Source organism: Crinia signifera, chromosome 19 (genome assembly GCF_055691185.1).
Source record: "Crinia signifera chromosome 19, ASM5569118v1, whole genome shotgun sequence".
NCBI classification, from domain to species: domain Eukaryota; kingdom Metazoa; phylum Chordata; class Amphibia; order Anura; family Myobatrachidae; genus Crinia; species Crinia signifera.
Window position 1 is genome coordinate 112,505,525 of NC_139226.1, and position 22,394 is coordinate 112,527,918.

The 22,394-nt window shown below is 43.9% G+C and overlaps 1 pseudogene; it reads right to left on the bottom strand.

Annotated features, from left to right (window-relative positions):
- Positions 1-4,786: 4,786 nt before the first annotated feature.
- On the bottom strand, positions 4,787-4,923 carry LOC146044486 (U2 spliceosomal RNA; annotated as a pseudogene).
- Positions 4,924-22,394: the final 17,471 nt, after the last annotated feature.

Sequence of the window (22,394 nt, forward strand, 5' to 3'; positions counted from 1 at the left end):
TGCATTGGCTTTGCTGTGATCTATCAATTTTTGTTTCGTTCTCACGTAAAACGTTTCTATTTCCAAGTCTGGATTAAACATCCTAAATCTTCCCCAGACACACCCTGTATATTATTTCAAGGCGGAGAACATTGTTATTTGTCTCAATGTTTACCAATAAATGATACTTTATTAAATAAATGAGTAAGTTCTTCACTTGGGCAGTGAAATACTGTATTGCTTAGGTAGTTCTGTAATGAGAGGTTCATTATAATGGGATCATTTTGAAAGATATCCCAGGGATGTAATGGTGCCCAGATGCAGTGATGCCGAGAGGTTGGCCGGGCCCCTGTAAAATGGGCGAGGGGGGCCACTGGAGGGGCAGGGCCATGTCCCCGTGAAAAAAAACAAACGACAGAGAGGGCTATACTGCTGCTGCCTTTCTCCCCAGCTCTGCACATGGCACTGTGCTGGGGGGGCAGAGCCGGCCTTAGGCATAGGCCAACTAGGCAGTTGCCTAGGGCATATGGAATGCCTAGGGGCACCAGCAGCTTCTGCTGATTAAAATGATATGCAGCATGCCTATATTCTGTGTGTGAGTGAGGATGTATCTGCATATGAAATAGTGTATTCATGGAAATCATGTAACCTAGCATTCCGTATGCAGGTACAGCCACAGTTGCACACAGAATATAGGCATGCCGCATATCATTTTAATCATTGGAAGCTCCTTGTGTGTCCTGGTCTCATAACAATGCAAATAAGACGAATTTTCAGAAAAAAAAGGCACCCAACGTTAGCAGAACTGGCCAGGAGCTGCATGGCCTATTGAGGCAAGATGTATGAGGAAACATCTGTATCCAAGCAGAGGCAGAGAACACAGTGTTAGCGTCTGTGTGAGTGCTGTCTGCGGGTGGGTTGGTTGTGCAATAGTGTTCGGCATATGTGTAAGGGGCATAATGTGTGTCATGTGTATAAGGGCATTAATAATGTGCGACATATGTGTAACATGCATTATGTGTGTCGTGTATAAGGGCATTAATAATGTGCAACATATGTGTAATGGGCATTATGTGTGTCATGTTTATAAGGGCATTAATAATGTGCAACATATGTGTAAGGTGTCATTATGTGTATGAAGGGCATTAATAAAGGTTGGCATAATGTGTAAGGGGCATTATGGTTATAAAGACATTAATAATGTGTGTCATGTTTAAGGGGCATTACTGTGTGGTATTATCAGGGGTGCCGAGAGAAAGGGGTAGGGGGTACAAATTACCCAGGCCAAAGTCTGGTGGAAGGGCCCAGTGGCGGCCCCGGGCCCCCTCCCCTTTAGTGACAGCAGCAGCTGCAGCTCTTCTCCTCTGCCCAGCACACACTGCTTTGTGCTGGGTTGCAGTGTGGCCATGTAGGTGCTTAAAATACAATATTTTATCAGGATTTTTTTTCTAAGGGTATAATGTGAATAATGTGAGGAGTATTGTATTTAAGGTAAAGTGGTACTACTGTGTGATGTAACGTGAATAAGGGAGACCATCGCATGATATAATGTGAATAAAGTTGCTCTACTGTGTGGCATAATTTAAATTGGGGGTACTATTGTGTGGCCATGCCCCTTCCCAGCAAGAACACACCCCTGTTTGGGCTGCGCACCGAATGTGTGTGCTGTTTCTATTTAAAATATTGCGGGTAGGAGCACCAAAATGATGACTGCTATGATGAGGGTTGATGGTGCTGGGAAACAGGAGCAGGGTCAGAGGCAGAAGTAGTGGTGGTGCTAGGGGGCACCAGCCAAAATCTTGCCTAGGGCGTCATTAAGGCTAGGGCCGGCTCTGTGGGGGGGAGGGCTGTGCTCCTGCGGCAGCTTGTCATCGGCTCCAAGCAACAGGGGAGGGGGGAGCTGGATCCAGGCTCCCAGGTACAAAGTACCCACTCCCCCCTCTCGACACCACTGGCCAGATGTTCTGTATTCACCCTCACTGTTGAAAGCAGCATCTGAATGGCTCGCAGACAATGTCTAGGTAGACAGTCACTAGTCAATATTGACAAAAGGTCGACCTGTACTAGGTCGACACTGGCAAAAGGTTGACACACTCAACAGATCGACATGACAATGGTCAACATGAAAGGTCGACGAGACACAAAAAATGTTCCCACTTTTTGTGGGGACTTTTTCATGCTTTACCATCAAGGAGCATACTGAGCGAAGTGAGCCTTGCGATGGTACACACTACACTAATTCGGGGTCCACTTGCTCATGTGTCGACATTGACACACAAAAACCTGAAAAACTCATGTCGACTTTTTCATGTGCCAACCTTTTCCATTCGGACCTTTTGCTTGTGTCCACCTTTGTCACAGTCCATTTAGTGTATGTCAACTTTTTGGTGTCAAACTATTGACTCATACCTCCCAACATGACGCTCTCCAGGAGGGACACAATGTTCTGCTTCTGGACTTTCCTCTTAATTTAGGATTGCCATCACCTGTGGTGAAACACCTTTTTTATTAGTTAACCTGTTCAAAAACATTTGATGGCAATCATACAATAAGAGGAAAATCCAGAAGGAGAGCATTTTGTCCCTCCTGGCATGGGTCGTGTTGGGAGGTATGTTGACTCTGTGTACCTAAACATTGTCTGTGAGGTTATCCACACCCCATGGCTGAAGTGATAATACTGGTGTTTAAACTAGTCACAGTATATTGCAGTGGTTCCAAAAAGTCTTGATTTTTGTCAACCTAGAGCAGTGGTTCCTAACCCTGGTCCTCAAGTACCCCCAACAGTGCACGTTTTCCAGGTCACCCGGCAGGTGCACTCATTATTCAGGAACATTTGAAAAGATCCACAGGTGGAGCTAATTATAGCACTTGTGATTCTGTGTGGAGACCTGCAAAACATGCACTGTTGGGGGTACTTGAGGACCAGGGTTGGGAACCACTGACCTAGAGCAGTGGTTCCCAACCTTTTTTATCTCCCGTACCCCTTGATTAGACTTTTAATTTATGAGCACCCCCTCATCTCAATTTGAAATACAGTATCCACAGTACTTACGAGTGTAGTGGAAGTGAGCAGTATGCGTGTCCTTATATTAAGGAGTAGTGGAGGAGTAGTATGCAGTCAATAATCCTCTGTGTCTGGCCGCTGGCTGTGCACTGTCATCGGGGTTCCCACTAATGCCTATAGGATTAATGACTCTGCTTTCTCGACACCTGACATGGGGCAGATGATTGCTGATGTTTGAGGCCAGTGTAGGTACAGTAGCTCCTAGTGGATTGCTGGTCAGGTAAAAGCAAAAGGAGACACTAATGACGCTGCAGACAGAACCAAAAGTGACACAACGTGGTTCGTCTCATGGTAATGGGAGTCTTCTGCCGCCATCAAAAGACTTTTCCTTCTTCCGCCATTACCAATGATATTTTCAAGTACCTCCAACTGGTCTGCAGAGTACCCCCAGGGGTACTAGTACCCCAGGGTTGGGAACCACTGACCTAGAGCATCAACATTTATTCCACAACACCTAAAGGATAAAAGTTTTATTTATTTTTTGATAAATTTGGAAAAAAAATATTAAATGAAGTAAATTGTGCCTACCTGTCACCCTTAAGGTGCCCATACACTGCCTGCGACGTCTCGCAGCAGTGTACGGACACCCGACAGAGTGCGAGCCGCCGGGACACATGCGATCCGTTGTGATGGATCACATGCGTCCCTGCTTCCCGCCCACCTCGTCGCCAGGAGGAACGGGTGGTCGGACGGCCAGAAGTCCTCTCCTGGAGAGGGTCATGTTGGGATGTATGCAAATCTAATTATCTCTGCACATGTGACATCTGCCCACACACCCCCCCCCTGCAGTGCACATGGCTTTGTCCATTTGAGAAGGAATTTGCCTTTGAGAGTGAACCAGAATAAGGGCCATAATGCAGATGGACTTCAACAGAATATATATAGCTTTTTAATATCAAAACTTATACTGCAGGTTGTTTTACAGCTTTTAATTTGGATGTTTTACTAACACTAGCCATAACACAAACTTAATGGCTTGCATAGAACCCTTTCTGCTTCTACTAACTGAGAGAGAGTGATACTAATCTCATAAGTCTGCTGTGCATTAGAGAGCTGAGAGGAGACATTGAAATACAGGTCATACTTGCCTACCTGACCCTCTTCATGAGGGATAAAATGCTCTGATCCTGGACTTCCCTGGTAATGTATGATTGCCATCACCTGTGGTGAAACACCTTTCTTATCGAATTACCTAGCTCACCACAAGTGCTGGCAATCATACATTACCAGGGAGGTCCAGGAACAGAGCATTTTCTCCCTCATGGAGAGGGTCAGGTAGGCAAGTATGAACAAGTATGAGTTTCAAAAAAACTCAGGAGCCCGAGGTGTGCTCCCTACCACCAGTACTTTGCCTAAACACGTGCAAAGGGGGCAGTGCGATCGAATGGGCTTATCTCCCGAAGGAGACGGGCCCCGTTTTCCCCCTAACCCCTCCCAACCATAAGGCCGAAGAGGGGAAAATAGGGAACGGTGGGTCCTCTTCGCCGAAGCTTAGAGAGACCCTCTTTCCTCAACCCCCGGAAGAGTTAGGACGGTGGGTCCTCCGCACCTTGGGAATGGATACTAGACTGAGCCTTTCGCTGTCTCATCCTTCGGGGCCAACGAACCCTGTCAAGAGAGTCAAACTACTAGGCCCAGTGTTTCTTCCCCCCTCTCACCAGTGGGTTTACGGAAACAACGCCTCCTACCACTGGCAGAGGTGAAGGTACTCAGCCAGACTTTTCACCACTCCCAGGCAAAAAAGAGGGGTCCCACACCCTCCGCCCATCAGAGCAGCTACTCAGTCCAGCCTTTCTCTATTCTCTGCCAGAGGCCAGTCCATACCCACTGATAAGAACAGATACTACACTTGATCTTAGCCAAAAGGCGGAAGAACAAAATGACAGAGCACTGATCCAAGTTTTCCTATTCCCAAAAAAGCTGCTGTTTTTACTAAAGGAGTACTCCACCTAGGGTGACCAACTCATCCCTTTAATCCAGGAGACATATTAATTACACAGGTTCTGTGGCAGTTTAAAACCAGGTGAAATAGAGTTTTGAGGTGTGGCAGTTTAAAACCAGGTGAAGGCCAGCCACAGAACCTGTGTAATTAATATGTGTCCCGGATAAAAGGGATGAGTTGGTCACCCTAACTCCACCCCTTACTTTAGAACAAACAAAACAAGAAAGAAAAACAGCGCTGATACGGAAATATATTTTAAAATAGTTTACTAATAAATCAAATAAAAAAGAAAAGCATTAATACAATGTTTCAAATTTAAACACTTCACCGGCCAGTGGTTATATTACATAGAATGTATGTATTTAAAAGAGATTGCACACAATCGCTTCCCAATGGTTACTGCTTTTAGTATATAGTATAAAGGTATATACCTTTCTGAGGAAGCCACCGAGCTACAAGGTGGAGAAACGCGTAAGAGGAATCCCCCCCTTTTATTCACCTGCCGGATCATTGCTGCTCTTATATCGTCCCGTGGACGAGCCCTGAAGGGCTGCTTGATTTTTGGCTGGAAGTATATACAACTGGGAGCCATCAGCCGGGACACCGCGGTTTGGACGGAACCAGACATTAGAGCTTAAACCAAGATTGGCAAGTGAGAACCCTAATGAGTGCACTAACCCATTGACTGCCTGCTTATACTAATCATCAATTACTTATATTGACTGATGACCTTTTCACTAACCATATATTAAAAACCGCATAACTAGCTGTGAGAGAGCTAAAAGGACTGTTTATTTAATACTCCAATTTATGGACATACTAACAGTTATATATAAGGAGAACTAACGTGCTGTCTGTTTACTAACTAAAAGCAGTAACCATTGGGAAGTGATTATGTGCAATCTCTTTTAAATACATACATTCTATGTATTATAACCACCGGCCGGTGAAGTGTTTAAATTTTAAACATTGTATTAATGCTTTTCTTTTTTATTTGATTTATTCGTAAACTATTTTAAAATATATTTCCGGATCAGCGCTGTTTTTATTTCTTGTTAAGTATGATGCAGGCCTGGCTGTGAGAGAGCCACAACAATGCAATAAGCTACACTGCATTAACAACACTTCTACTGGGACTTCCAGCAGTGAATTATTGAATGTGCATCGGTTGATCCACAAAGATATCTCTAAGTAGTTGTTTTTGCCATTTTAGCCCTCAACTGTCAGTAATACTATAAGAAATGTCATATTTAAAATAATATTTATGTTTAAACCACATTTACTGGTAAAAATGTCATTATGTAAGTCAGTGGTTCCCAAGTTCAGTCCACAACAGTCCAGATTTTAGGAATATCCGTGATGAATCAATACCAGATCTAAGTTGAGCACAGATGTTAAAATCAGCAGGACTGAGGTCTAATTAGGTCACCTGTGCTCAAGCATGATTATTGCTAAAACCTGGACCTTTAACATGCCTTGAGGAAGCTTGGGAACCTCTGAAATATTGTAGATATATTCAGAGAAAATTATATATAAAGAATACTGTAAACATTTTGCATTCAATAGTACTTAGAGCACTGATTTTCAACCACTGTGCCATGGCACACTAGTGGGCCTTGAGCAGGGGCGGATTGGCCCACTGGGAAACAGGGCCATTTCCCGGTGGGCCGGCCCAAAACTCTTTAAAAAGGGGCCGGCTGCGTTCCCCCCCTTGGCTTGCTGTGCCGCGGGCAGCGGCCGCAGCACTTTGCCCAAATACAAAATGGCTGAGGGAGGCTGCTGCACATGCACGCACAGCACCTCCCAGGGCCTTCAAGCTTCCACTCAGCACCTCACTGAAAGAAGCAGCAGCAGGTGAGCCGCCCGCCGCCCCCGCGCGCAATGCATAACGCCACCCCTGCGTGCATTACATAACGCCGCAACCCCCCCGCACGCATTACATACCATCGCCACCCGCCCCCCCACGCATTACATACGGCCGCACCCCACGACCCCTGCTCCCGGGCCGGAATCCAGTCCCAGTCTGCCCCTGGCCTTGAGCTGTTCTTAAGTGTGCCCCCACATCTAGAGATGCCGAAACCAGTTTACAGCCACCACCAGTGCAATTGTTACTTACTCTTCTCTTGTTTTCATGTAAAGGGCCAATGTATTTTATTTTTGTTACCTGTGGGGACCAGTGTGATTGTTTTTTTTACATGGGCGGTCAATAGGTTTTTTTTTCCTGTGGGGGCCGGACTTACTCGGCACTGCAATGGCTGTAGGGAAAAGAAGGCTGCTGATGACGGCAGCGGTCCTCCCTCCCAATGGCTGTGTAATGCCTGCATTTTCTGGGGCACTCCCAGAAAAGTAGGGTTTCTGGCCCCAAACAACCAAAGGTTGTCAATCACCCTGTGAGCAGCCAGTGATGACTAGCCTTTGCTGCTGTCTTTTTTTTTTTTAACATCTTTTTATTGAAATTTTCCAGGTATCACAAGAATAAAAGCATAACAAGAAATATATCCATATCAAGAATAAGAAATCTGTGAAGGACATTTCAGGTCTTACAATGAGAGACGTGGTTTCTTCTAACTATCCTATAAAGCACAGAATAAAATTTATACTAAGCTTATATATTCGATATAGGTTTGGCCAAGTTTCTATTCATGCTCCCCGCTGACGAAACACCATACTAAGGGATTTTATATAATTATATGACTGCGATGTACTTCTATTTATTAAATGTCACATCTTAAACCTTGATATTGTATTTATGGTTTTGTACTGGTCCAATAATAATAAAGCTGGACATCTAGAGAGCATGACAGTCTTGGTCATTTTGTCCTTCATCACCTAATAAAGTTAACAGTTCTGTTACACCTATCTTACTATAGGGTATTAAGACACCAAGACAGACACACGGGGGGGGAGTGGCATAGAAGATTATTCGTAAGTCGCCGGTAACCTATATGCAACCATCATATCGCAGCTGATCATAAAGTTTGCTGCTCTGCTTTCACCAGGTAAACCAGTAACAGCTACAAACCATACATGTGTGGGTAAAACAAAAGGCTTACTTTACAGAGTCACCTAATTGGCGGAATGACTTAACGTAAGGAATATCTTGCTCGATAAGTCTCTAAGACTCGCAGGTATCTGGTTGTTTGCTGAGTATTTCGACTATGGGTCCCACTCTAGTCCACAGTTTTCTATCAAAGAAGTCCAAAACTTGTTGTTTAGATATCTCGTCCAATGAGTGGATGAATAATGACCATTTAGCCTGAAATGATCTAGTGGATTGAGGCTCATTTGATATTAATAGTCTGATGTCAAAATATAGAAGCTGGATGAGCTTGAGTTTGAGTTCTTGAATAGAAGGAGCAGTTTTCTTGATCCAATGTCGAAGGATCGACTTTTTTGCTAAGGTGAAAGTTGTAACCAAAAAAGGTATGAAGGTATAGGCCTTTGGACCCAGGTTCCATTTTTCGAATGTCAACAGTAGGCACACTTCCGGCCTTTGCTGCTGTCTTAGCAAGGACGGCGCCAGCAAACAGCTCCCATGCGTGTTCGTCTGATAATCGGCAGGGCTTCAAACTCCCAGCCCTGTGTTCAGGTCTGAATGGGGCCCAAAGTACATTAAATGTTATACATAAACTGAAAAAACCTTTTAAGACATCAGCTGCATGTTAAGGTACCAGAAAGTGTATGATAAAGTGCTGTTCAATAGCCAATCTTTTATTTTTGGTATATCCTAAACAAATCTACTGGCCTGCGGTCCCGGCCCTCTTCCTGCTGCTAATGAAAAACAGAACTAACAAAATTAGGCTATTAGTAGCCTGAAACGCGTTGGTAGGAGGAGGTGATACCTGGAACCTTGTGGAGTCATCTTCGGCTGTTGGGGAACCTCTACACCTGGATAGGAGAGCAATCCAGAAAAAAAACTTGCAAGCACCAGGTGTCTCCCCATTTTTTATGGAATTTTAATAGACTTTTCTTGATTTTTTGGAATTTTGTGTGAACAATAAAGTGTCCTCTATCGGTGGTACCCATTGCATGTTGAATTGGTTTAAAGATACCTTTAAAGGAACATAGGGCATTGACCCCGGGTGAGTTGTTCCAGAGGGTGAGAGTGTGTGATTTATGCTCTATAACTGTTGGGTGGATCAGAAGGAGGAATAAAGAAACCTTGATGTGCACATAGGGCACTGAGTACAGGTCAGTTAACAGTGTCCTATTTTGAACATCTGGATGTGAGAATAGAATTTACTGTACGGTGTATACAGTGAAGATACAGCGCCTACGATCATCCATTTTTTACAATTGTATCTCTTCAGGATTCTAGGAGTCTTGGGATTGATCTGTGGCAGCAGTATCTGGGGCGCGGTCATTATTCTGTACTCTTGTTCTGTGGAGAACTAACAAAATGTCCGCCCCCTTACAGCAGACAGGTTTTGAGGATGCTAGAGGAGACAGCCTCCTCTAGCATCCTTAAAAATGGTCTGCTGTTAGGGGCAGCCATTTTGTTGGAGGCATTTTTCATTAGCAGCAGGAAGAGGCCGGGACCACAGGCAAGTAGATTTGCAGATCTTATAGACCCGGCGGTGGAAAGCGATTGGTGAGTGAGGGTTAACTTTACTAGGGAGGGCTGCTTCTATCTTGTAGTTACGCTACTGGCTTTGCGGGAATGAAAGTAATCGAGAGGCGATACCCCTGTTTCGCCGCTGTGGTGCATGGCCAGCGATCTGAGAGATGCTGGCCAAGCCTACTATTCTTCTAATCTCCTGAATAGACGCTGCTAGTCACTATTCAGCAGAGCAGTGACAAAGAGGGGGGCTCCCCACTGTGGGACACTGCCAGCCCCTAGGATCTTATTGGCTAACTGGGGGGGCTCCCACTATGGGACACTGCCAGACCCCAGGATCTTATTGGTTATACTACTGTCACATGCTTTGGCATACCTACCAACATGACTCATTCCAGGAGGGACACAATGCTCTTTTTCTGGACTTCCCTCTTAATGTATGATTGACATCACCTGTTTTAAACAGGTTAATGGATAAAAAAGAAGTTTCCACACAGTTGATGAGGGAGGTCAATAAATAGAGCATTCTGTCCCTCCTGGAGAGGGTCATGTTGGGAGGTATGCTTTGGAGCCAAAACATGTGACAGCTGATAGCCAATAAGATCCCGTTTTGAGATCCGAACCTACACATCTCTACTTTATTTGATATATTTTTCATTATTAGGGCATTCAAGTTAGACAATGATATCTGATATATTAACAAATTGCCCCCTCAGAGCAATATCACCCAGTACAAATGTCTCACCTTGATTAATTCACTGTACATATTGATTGAATAGGTAAAACAGAAGACATTTATACAGTATGTGGTTATCCAGTAGATGCATATATCTTGTATTACAATGAGTCACACCACATTCACTTGTTACCCACACCTACTCTGTATGACTAGTTAATAATAAATGCAAAGCTAGAGTCTTGGTCCGGGAAACTATTACAAAATATTTCAGTTAATGTAGCAAATCATATTTCCGTATGTGCGTGATCTTCAAAAGTTTTTAACATTTAGTTTATATCAAAGTGGCATGCAGTCAACACGATATACAGATTTGCTGCATATAAAGGATGCGTAGAGGCAAAGGCGTAGGAAGGTGCCATGACACCGCAAGCAGGCTTATATCACAGTGCCCCCAATATAGACTAACTTATACCACTTTTACACCAAAATCCCGGATCCGACCAGGTATTCCGAACATGGTTCCAATCCGGGTCGGATCTGGGATTTGCCCCATTTACACTGCGGTGCTGACCCAGAATATTCCCGGGCTGCACTGCACACGAATGCAGGGGGCGGCGCTTGGAGATGACATCAGCCCCCATCCGCGAGGTGAATGTATGCCGCACAACCAGTAAAGGGGTCCCTCCTCCAGGGAAACTTCAGCCTGGGCTGAAGCCAAGGGCTGTCCCCATCACCCCTGGGCTTAAAAGTGTAAACATTTGAAGAAAATATTGGGTTCTGTTGTGAATGCAAGACTTGGTAAATGCATGTGGTTCATTAATGGGCCTGCTGGTTCTTGTAGTTTCACAACAGAACAATACCTAAATAAAACAAACACATCATAATAAAGTAAACCTTTAACCGCAGAGTCATCTTCATTTTCATTTGTCAAATTGCAAATTTGAGTATTCGTCTCTGCGGCCAAGGGGGGTGCAGGGTATATGGGAAGCAAACAGGAGACTTGTCCACCTTTCATGGGCTGGTACTTTATCTCCTTACGTCTAGGGATTAGTACATAAACCCCATTATTGCAAACCACTTTATCTCCATCCAAGGCTTAGTAAACTGTCCCTGAGGTCTTTCTCAAGACCTCTCTATTCCTGCAGCACAGGAAGGGCGGTGTGGAAGCTACAACTGCCCTTAACCCTCTCCCATGCTCGGCAAGCAAAATAGCTACCTACTTGCTCCCAGCTCCCAGATGAAACTCAAAAGTATGAAATCCCTTCCTTTAATAGACATAGGGATCTGTTTATTAAGCCTTAGATGGAGATAAAGTGGATGATGATAAAGGGCCAACCAACTCCTAATTGTTATTTTCCAAACACAGCCTGTAGCATGGCAGTTAGGAGCTGATTGGCTGGTAGTTCTCCACTCACCATTGTATCACTATGTAAAAAACAGACCGCTAAAGAACCAATCCACCTTCATGATGTTTCGAGCTTCGAGAACAGCCTTCTTTAATTTTAAGAACTTTTAGGACACCTAACATTGCGCTTGATTGTTAAGTTGCCCACACACTACAGCGATTCTCGGGCTGATCGGCCAATTTTAGCTCAAATCGTTCACAAATGCGAATGATCACAATCCGATGTGCAGTCCTGCTGATCTTTAGCTGCATCTTCTGATCTTTCCCAATGCAAGGTAGATATGTAAATATGGATAGCAATTTCTGAAGTCATTATTAGTCATTAGCGATCAGGTGTTCAGGTATTTGGGTGCATCTGATTATTTGGGTATACAGGCATATTCAGACGCATTCTGGCACTTGGGTATTCGGGTGTTTCGGGCGCATTTGGGTGCTCGAGTAGTCGGTTGTTTGTGGGTGATCGGGTATTCGGGTGATTCGGGGTACTCGGGCATGTTCAGGCTTAGTCAAAATGATCTGTTAGCCAATAGCCAATATTCAATATCTCACCGTGTGTACACGGCTTTAGTCTGTGTCACATTTATTTATTATCAGTTTCTTATATAGCGCACACATATTCCGCAGCGCTTTACAGGGAATATTTGAACTTTCACATTCAGTCCCTGCCCCAATGGAGCTTACAATCTATATCCCCTACCACATGTACACGCACACAGACATTCTAGAGTTAATTTGTTGGGAGCCAACTAACCCGGAGGAAACTCATGCAAGTACGGGGAGAATGTTAAAACTCTGCACAGTTTGGACCATGGTGGAAATCTAACCCATAACCTCAGTGCTGTGAGGCAGTAATGCTAACCATTGAGCCCCGTACACACGGGGGAGATATATTGCTCAGCCACATATTGCTTGCAATATATGGCTGAGCAATATATTGCTCAGTTTCTCCTTTTGCTCAGTTTCTCCTTTTCATCAGCGACCAGAGATGGTCGCTGATGAAAGGGAACCTCTGCCGGCGGTGCTGCAGAGGTAATCAGCTGGTCGCAGCGATTAGAACGGGGCTGAAAACGGGAGCGCGCACCCGGCAATATGGTTGCCTGCCTTTACACCATTCATGCTGCCCAAATACATCCAAAACCTTGTAAATATTTACGTATCTGTCTAATGTCTGCCACCATGTGGGGAAAAGTGGAAGTCCTTAGGCTAAAGGTTTCATCAAATAGATTATATTAGAACACATTGCACTTTATAGTATTTTACCAACATTATACTTTAAGATTAGCTTCAGTTCACATTAATAAGCATTAGAAAACTACCCAAATATGTCCTAACTAATCTAATCCAGGAATTAAATCCATAATATGTACCAATGCTGAGCATTTATTTGGGTGGATTCAGATTTCTGTGAAAAAAAAGTTTCAGCTGTGAACCTGCAATCATGTTTCTGATAAAGCGTGCAGGGGTGTGGATTGTATTATCAACCCGACTTAGGTCGACAGTCATTAGGTCGACACCGTTGGGTCGACAGGCAACTAGGTCAACAGGGTTCTAGGTCAACATGGGTGAAGGTAGACAGGTGTCTAGGTCGACATGGGACAAGGTCGACATGGGTTTAGGTCGACAAATGGGTTAGGTCGACAGGGCTAAGGTCGACAGGTCGCGAGGTCGACATGGGATTTTTCACTGTTTTTTTACCCGAATGTTGATACAGTCGACATGGACACAGTTGGAAGTCAACCGCAGCCCCTTGCATTGCTTGTTTCTCTCGCGATGCTTCGTGCACGGTGTCTCGCTGCGCTCGGCACCCTATTTTATTCTACCACCATGCCCTGGTGGATGGTAGGGCATGAAATACCACCTGTCAGCATATGTCGGCTCAAAAAACAGTGAAAAAACCCATGTGGACCTCGCAACCTGTCGACCTAACTCATGTTAACCTAACGCATTTGTCGACCTAAAACCGTGTCGACCTTGTCCCATGTCAACCTAGACACCTGTCGACCTTCATCCATGTGGACCTAGAACCCTGTCGATCTTGTTGCCTGTCGACCCAACAGTGTCGACCTAATGACTGTCGACTTAAGCCAGGTCGACAATCCGACCATATCCCGCGTGCAGGATGAGGATAAAAGCAGGGGCTAATAGACAGAAATGATGTCATTTAGCTCCCTTTTTATTCGCAGAACTGCAAATCTAGGGCATTTCCCCATCTTGGGAGCTTGGCCTGATAAAGAAGTTTCTTGGGTGATTCGAAGTGGTTTAGGGGCAGATTTATTAAGCTTGGAGAAGAGATAAACTGGAGATAAAGCGGAGAAAAGGTAAAAGGAGATAAAGCACCAGCCAATCATCTCCCAACTGTCTTTTTCAAACACAGCTGATTGGCTGGTGCTTTATCTCCTTTTACCTTTTCTCCGCTTTATCTTCAGTTTATCTCTTCTCCAAGCTTAATAAATCTGCCCCTTAGTTTGATAATATCATAATATAGGCCCCCCTCTCTTAAATATAACTATTATTATTATTTATTTACAGTTTCTTATATAGCACAGCAGATTCTGTTGCGCTTTACAAATGTTGACAACACTGAAAGAACAAACTGGGTAAAACAGACATACATGGAGGAAGGAGGGCTCTGCTGCAAGCTTACAATCTATAGGGAAATAGGAGGGATATACAATGACAGGCACCAGTTATAGCAGTCCCACCAAGTTTCAAGTCCAGAAAGAAAGCTATTAACACATGAGTGCCTCTGATGTTTATGTGGGTGGTACCTAAATTTGATAGCCTTGCCTGAAAAGTGGAGTTTTCAGGGAGCACTTGAAAGTTTTGGAGGCTAGTTGAGAATCTTATTGTGTGTGGAAGGGCATTTGGTACTTGTTTCCTAGCACGGCCACATATCTTATGGATCGTGTACCTTTAGTTAAGGTACACGATCCATACGATGGACCCGATTTCCTTTGAAATCAGGTCCATTTGGCCGGCTAGGACAAAATATCGGGGGCATCGCGTCGGTCGGGACCGTTAACAATGGTCCCGACGCGACCGACGCGATGCCCGCGATTTCCCCATAGGGTTCAATGTTAAAAAATATTTTAACATTGAAATCGTGTCGGGAAAGGTAAAATATCGGGGGCATCGCGTCGGTCGGGACCATTAACATAGGTCCCGACGCGATGCCCCCGATTTTTACATAGGCTTCAATGTTAAAAGATTTTTTAACATTGAAATCCTGAAAAAATGTGAAAAATGTGAAATGGGCCAATATGACCCATCTCACATTTTAGATGTCCCCGTCGTCACCCCACGATAGACGCCAACCCGAAGCGTGGCGAGCGCAGCGAGCCCGCGAGGGGCGGCGGTGCGCGTCCTCCGACCTTTTCATTCCCCTACTATCCACGTCGGCGTGGAGTTGAGAATAGAATAGTGTGGCGAGCGTAGCGAGGCGAGCGCAGCGTGCCCCGCGAGGGGACGCGGATACCTTCACAGTTATACGCGTCCCCTCGCGGGCTTCACAGGTGTCCGTGGCGACGCGGACACCTGTGAAGTCCGCGAAGGGACGCGTTTACCTGTGAAGGTATCCGCGTCCCCTCGCGGGGCTCGCCACGCTTCGGGCTCGGTGGCTCGCTGCGCTCGCCACACTATTCTATTCTCAACTCCACGCCGACGTGGATAGTAGGGGAATTAAAAGGTCGGAGGACGCGCACCGCCGCCCCTCGCGGGCTCGCTGCGCTCGCCACGCTTCGGGTTGGCGTCTATCGTGGGGTGAGGTGTACGCCGTGACATTTGGGGGGGTTGGGAATATTTTACATTGAATCCAATGTAAAATCCGGTCCTAGGGACCCGATTTACATTTAATTAAAAAAAATCGGTCCAAAATCGGTCGGTCGCGACGATCGCATCGCATGCGACCAAATCGCATGCGATGCGATCGACCCGATTTTTCCGACACGACCACCCCGATGTAAATCGGTGTGGCCGTTCTAGGAAACAAGTACCGGGCATTTCATAGGATGGGAGCAGTCCGATGAAAGTCCTGTAATAGTGAATGGGAGCTAGTGATCTGTGCAGAAGAGAGACACAGGTCTTGTGCAGAGCGGAGAGAGCAAGTTGATAAGCTCCTCCCATGTGCCATCTTTCTGAGGACATTTCCTGCCGTGGAGGCCAAATCGAAAGTAGGAAACAAGAACTCCTGGTCATCAAATGTTGCATTTAAAGGTAGACATTGACTCGGGGAGGCCATATATGCAATTACAGACTGTAAAACCCTGTCATATATTTATTAAGCAAAAAAGGATAAGTCCAAGGCAAGGGAGATGGGCTCTATATTTATATTTCTCTCTTATTCTAATTTCACCATGTACCAATGGTCTTCATTGTAGATGTTCCTCAGGGGGCGTGTTGCAATACATTTTGGATAGTAGTGGCTATGTCTAGTATAATGGCACACCCTCTCAATTTCTGGTATTCCCTCTGAAAAGTTTAGTTTGTTTGTACAAGGCATTATCCAGCTTCAAGATATTCTATCTAATATTGTTTGTGACAGAAGTTCCACCCTTTTTTGCTCATCTTCGAAAATCATTCTGTTCTCTGCTGAAAACCTCTTTAAGATTCTCCTCTGTATGTCACTCTCAGACCTATTGTTTAACTCTAAGAAAATCAAACACAGAGACCACCCTTCTCTGTCAGTATTAGATCCATTGGAAAGGATATGGGTTTGAATTAAAATCTTGAATTTTTCCAAACTCCTTGCATGCCAATACATTTAAGACAGCTGGTAAGAAATAAGGACTATCCGTACAAACTTCAATATCCGTGACATCCTTCATCAAGAGAGGATTAATATTAGAATTGTAGGAACTCTGTTTGATCCCGGGTTCCAGTTCTCCTCTTTAGTTTATATTTGTTATGTTAATCGTGTATTCCTGAATGTCTTGGCACTTACCACGAACTGTTGAACAGAACAATCCTTTACGCTTGCACCCACTTCATAAAGTAGCACATTTCGTCTTGAAGGAGCAGCGAATCATGTTGAGTGGATAATCTGGAGCTGTTTTCAATCATACCCATTATGTGAAAGGTATTGTTCCCATCCACTGCTAATCCAAATATTAACACCTTTTTTGAGATAAACACATAATGATTTCATTAATACTGGGAATATAAAACTATGTTATGATAATCTGAACACAGAAACAAGTCTACAATGAAATCCATTATAAATAATAAATCAATAGTGATCATTCTTTTTTGTTTTGGTGGAACACTAAAGAAACATTTCATTTGATGTCTGAACATAATGCTTTGGATGCACCAATAAAGTTTACTGGTGACAACCACATGAACAGGATTCATTTATTGGACATTATGATATTTAAAGTGTGTGACACACTAGATCGAAATACCACCTTACTCAGTTTGAGTTACCATTCAAAGGGGTATATTTATTGGTTTCTGCGAGCGGTGACAGTGGGCAGTGCTGACTGCTCGCTGTCACAGCCCGCACGGTCAGTATTCAACTAACTCACCTGCACACGCCGCTTCCCCATTGCTAGGTTTTTGCAGCGACGGGGCAGCGGCGTGTTCGGCCGCTAAAACAGCGAGGCTCACGGCTAACTGCAGCAGACTCCCTGCATTAGCCGTAATCCTAGCTGTTTGGGGGAATCATCACTGTCCCCCTGAACATAGAATAGGGTTAGCGCCCTGCGTGGGGATTAAACGGTACGGGGACACTTGTTTTCGGCGAAAACATTGTGATTTTGAGGCAACAGATTCCAAATTGAAATTTTTGGGGAAAGAAACTATTACTATTGTATGAAATGGTTCCAAAAGTTTGGAATTTATTGATAATATCAATCTTGAATTATACCTCTGAATGCAATATCCATTGAATCCGCCAATGGAGGGCTGGAAGCTTTAGTTGAAGTGGGCTTTTTCGCTTGTAGATCAATGTAAGTAGGATCTTTTTTTGTGTGGGAACCAATGAATCAACAATCTTAACGGTGAACATCAAATGGCTGACACACATTAGGTCAGTCGGGACAATAGGTTGACAGATGAAAGGTCAACAATGGAAAAGGATATTAAATACAAAAGTTTAACAGGGTCAAAAGGTGGGCGTGGCATTGTTCCTGTCATGTCCACAGGTGTGGACACATTTAACACTATTTGGAAATTTGGGATAGACAACCAATCAGACTCTACTTCTTTATTTAGCACCTTCTAAAAGATAATGATAGTATCGGATTGGTTGCCCATAGCAACATCCCAAGTGAACTAGAACTCCCATCTTAGTAAATTTCCCCCTCTGACATTAATGATTTATAAAAGAATCTTGTAAAAAATGTTTTTATAAACTTTGCAATTTTGTTATAAACAACCTGTTTTATGATAAATTAACCCCCGAATACCGTGAAAAAAAACCCTGAATCTGTATGCTAAACAGCATTTATAAGAACAGTAACACACAACAAATAATTGCTTATTATTATTATCATTGTTATTATTATGGCAAGTTATTTGTTACACAAACTAGGATCTACTTTTTGTGGGCCGCCAATAAACTTCCAGGTGTGTTTTTGTATTATGGAAGGAAACCAATGAAACTCATACCCAATGCTGTGATGCAATAATACAGTGGTTCTCAAACTCTGTCCACAGGACCCCACACAGTTCATCTTTTTGCAGGTCACCAGACAGGCGCACTCATTACTCACTGACACATTTTAAAAGATCCACAGGTGGAGCTAATTATTTCACTTGCTTCTGTGAGGAGACCTGCAAAATATGCACTGTGTGGGGTCCTGAGGACCGACTTTGATAGCCAACACCAGCTCCCAGAAGGGGATGTTCGTCGGTCCCTGCCGCCTCCTTGTCTGTGTCTGCTGGTCTCCACCCCATCTCCGCACCCCCTAACCCTGCCTGTCACTCTGAAGCGGAGACGGACAGGGTTCTTGTCCACCACCGCCCGAAAAAACCGGGACGCGCGTGCGCCCCAGTCAGATGGAGTGCCTCTCTGCCGGCGAGGGCATTCTGGCGAGCCCCGGCGCTGGCGGAAAGTTGCTCCATCTGTATATTCGATCATTCAAAATTCAACTGGGTCTCGATAGAAATGGATAATACAGCAAACTAAATAAATGAATTAATGGAGACCTTACAATTGAAATGTAAGCTTACAGTTCCAGCTATTTCATTTATTCCCTACCATAAGCGATTGCTATAAATAGATCTGCATTGTGCAGTGTTTACATTATGTCTGGCAAGTTCAGCGCAACAGCTCTAGAGGGGAATGCATTGAACTGTAGATATCCTCTTTAACTGCTTTATCAAAGCGTCAGGATTTCCTGTGGTGCTAATATAACATATGATCTCTAGAAGCTGTAAAATAATGTGTTCTTGCTAGCTTGAGGCCTCTTCTTCAAGTGTGTCTTTAAAGTATATGGATACACTTACCAGATTATGAACCCATTGCCAATTAAGTCAGATAAGCATATAGAATACAAGAGAAAAGATATCGCCCAGGGCAACAGCTATGGTTCAACTGAGTTCATGGAGTCTGTGGGGTCTCTTCATCAAAGTTCTGAGCATTAGAGAAAATCTACTGTTTGATTCGCGTGCCGTTGGCCTGTGGTTTTTTTTTTTTTTTAGGAAACCCAGCTTGTAAATCAAGGTACTGTACACTGCATATAGTAACAGAAGTCAATGTGAAAAGATGTGAGATGTATTTTAAGTGCAAAAAAACAAACTTAATTAAGAGGGACATGAAACAACATCCTACACAAAATCACTCATACATCATATTTAACAAGATATATATTGAAATATAAAACCATGCCATCAATCAAATACAGTATAGCCATAATATCTGAAAGACAATAGTTTTCATCAAGTTCCACCTCACATAAGTATATGTATAAGTTTTATTTTTCTTTTGAATGGTGATTCCTATTTGTATTATTTTGATTGTGTATACATTCATATTTGTAAATACAAATACGAATGTGCCATCAATACGAATTGGTGTATTTTTGGCATAGAAAATGCCAAAAATACGAACACGCCCCAAAAATTTGCATTTACTCATACAAATACGATTTTTTTTTTAGGCGTATTTGACTTAGTAAATTTCCCCTATAGAATCTTATTGGTTCCGGTAAGCAACATCCCATCTTCAATTGAACTCCCATGTTAGTAAATTTACCCCATTGTGTCTAATCTAATGTATTTATTATCTTGTAGCTCATTTCCTACCAAATAATTTGGCCCAATACAAATAAATCCTTGTAGCAATTTACTAACCCAGTTTCCTTCTCCACATAGCCTCAATTATGCATCTATTATAATTACATATATGGTACCTAAAATATGGAGCATTCTGGAAATACTGCAAAACATCTAATCTGCTTCTACAGTCAAATGCACAGTAAGGTGTATAATAAAAGGAAAACCTAATAAAAAAAAAAAAAAAACGTGAGTGAACATGACTTGGCGGGTGCAGGTGGTCCCGAAGGTGTTGGTTATCCAGGTCTTCTATTTTGATGCCAAACCCAATGTTGTTCTTGTTCTCTGGAAACAAAACGAGAATCTGAACTTTTGCTGGCTTTGTTCTTGTCCTCTCCATGGCCAGGGGCTTTTTAACTGCAAAAAATCCCTCTGGATATCTAAGGTTCAATTGACAAGTGCGACCTTGCCAAAATCTCAAATAAAGGGAACAATGGAGGCATTGCTTGACAAAGAAAAAAGAGCCAATGCAACCTCAAAGTATTAAGCATCATGGTTGCTGTGTTACGCTATAGTCACAGAACTTAATTTGTCTATTGGTCACACACAGTAACCTCTTAAAATGCGTTTATTCTTACTTTTCTAAATTGTTATATAAAATGTAACTGCTGAGCACTCAAACAATGGACATATTATATTTATAGTTAATTTGAAGAGCATGACAATTAAGCTAATTAATATCACTGCCTGCAGCCACCTGTCACTCTGTATATCCCTGTATTGCTCTCCCTGTCCACCACTATCACCCTGGCACCCTCTCCCTGTGACTGACTGTATCCCCCTATCCCCGGGATACGGTCGTATTGTCAACAGCACTAAGGTTGACAGTCATTAGGTCGACACCGTTTGGTCGACAGGTGTCTAGGTCGACATGGGTAAAGGTCAACAGGTGTCATGGTCGACATGGGACAAGGTCGACATGGGTTAGGTCGACATGGTTTTTTTACTGTTTTTTGAGCCGACATATTTCATGCCCTACCATCCACTAGGGCGTGGTGGGAGAATAAACTAGTGTGCCGAGCGCAGCAGGCACTGTGCCCGAAGCATTGCAAGCGTAGCGAGCGATGCAAGGGGCTGTGGTTGACTTCCAACTGTGTCCATGTTGACTGTGTCGACATTCGGGTAAAAAACAGTAAAAAAAACACGTCGACCTTCCGACCTAGCCCATGTCGACCTAAAACCATGTCGTCCTTGACACCTGTCGACCTTCACCCATGTCGACCTAGACACCTGTATACCTTGCCACCTGTCGACCAAAAGGTGTCGACCTAAGTGCTGTCGACAATACGATCCACACCCTATACACACTACTCCCTCTCATCCACTGTCTCTCTGTTATTCAATATATCCTGTCACCCACAATATCCCTGTCCCTGGCAGCCCTGTTTCAACAGTCACCCACGATCGCCCCTTCACCCCCTCCTTGTCACCCAGTGCATACCCAGTCACTCACTGCCTCCCCTGTCATCATATGCCTCTAATCATCACCCACCATCACCCTCTCTCTTTCACTATTTTCACGTCACCCTCTCTCCGTCACCCCCATCTCACTGTCACCCGTACTTCTTCCCAATCAACCTACTGCATATCCCCATAGGATGCAGGATGGGGGGGGGGGCAACCACCATACTCACTGAATGACCTGTTGTATGATGGCACAATGTAAAATTACTTGCTGCATGTAACTACACCACATTACCCATGGAATCTTCCCACTGGACGTACAGCAAATCAACTAAGACTGTAGTCAACAACTATTTCACACTATGATGGTCATGCAGATTGATTGAAATTACCAATATCATATTATATACTGTATATTTATTCAACTAAGGGTTAAACGAGCTACTGGCTCTCCAGCTGAGCTGGAAGCATTCCCTGGTGTTGGTTCTCCACCAGGCTGCTGTGTAGCTGTGCAGGGGGAAGCTGAGTGTCCTTCTACCCTACAGGGGTGTGTTTTAAGTCCAATTTTTTCTTGTTTTTCACTTATGACTGTGTCTCTTTATTGAAATCAAATGTATTTATTTACAGTTTCTTATATAGCGCAGCATATCGCTTAGAACACAATTGGAAACAGTAATAACACAAACTGGGTAGTAACAGACCGACAAAGAGTTAGGAGGGCCCTGCTCACAAGCTTACAATCTATATAGATAATAGAAGGGATACATAAGATAGGAATCTATAGCATGGCAGTCCCACCAGAGTACAAGACAGTCCTGATAGGTGTCACACTAGGCTTGAGTGGTGAAACTGGCGGGTGCGGTGGAGCTGAGGATGCGGCAGGGAGGTGGAAGCTTGGAGGTCTTATATACTGTTTACTCATGTAAGGAAGACTGAAGTAACTCTGGAAGAAGACTGAGGAAAACCAAAGAATGCTTGAGTAGAGGTAAGGAACTGGGGAGGATAAGGGACCAATAACGAAGACTGGATGACTGTGGCTTGAAAGATGAAATAAGGACACTGTGAAGACTTGATGGCTGTGGCTTGAAA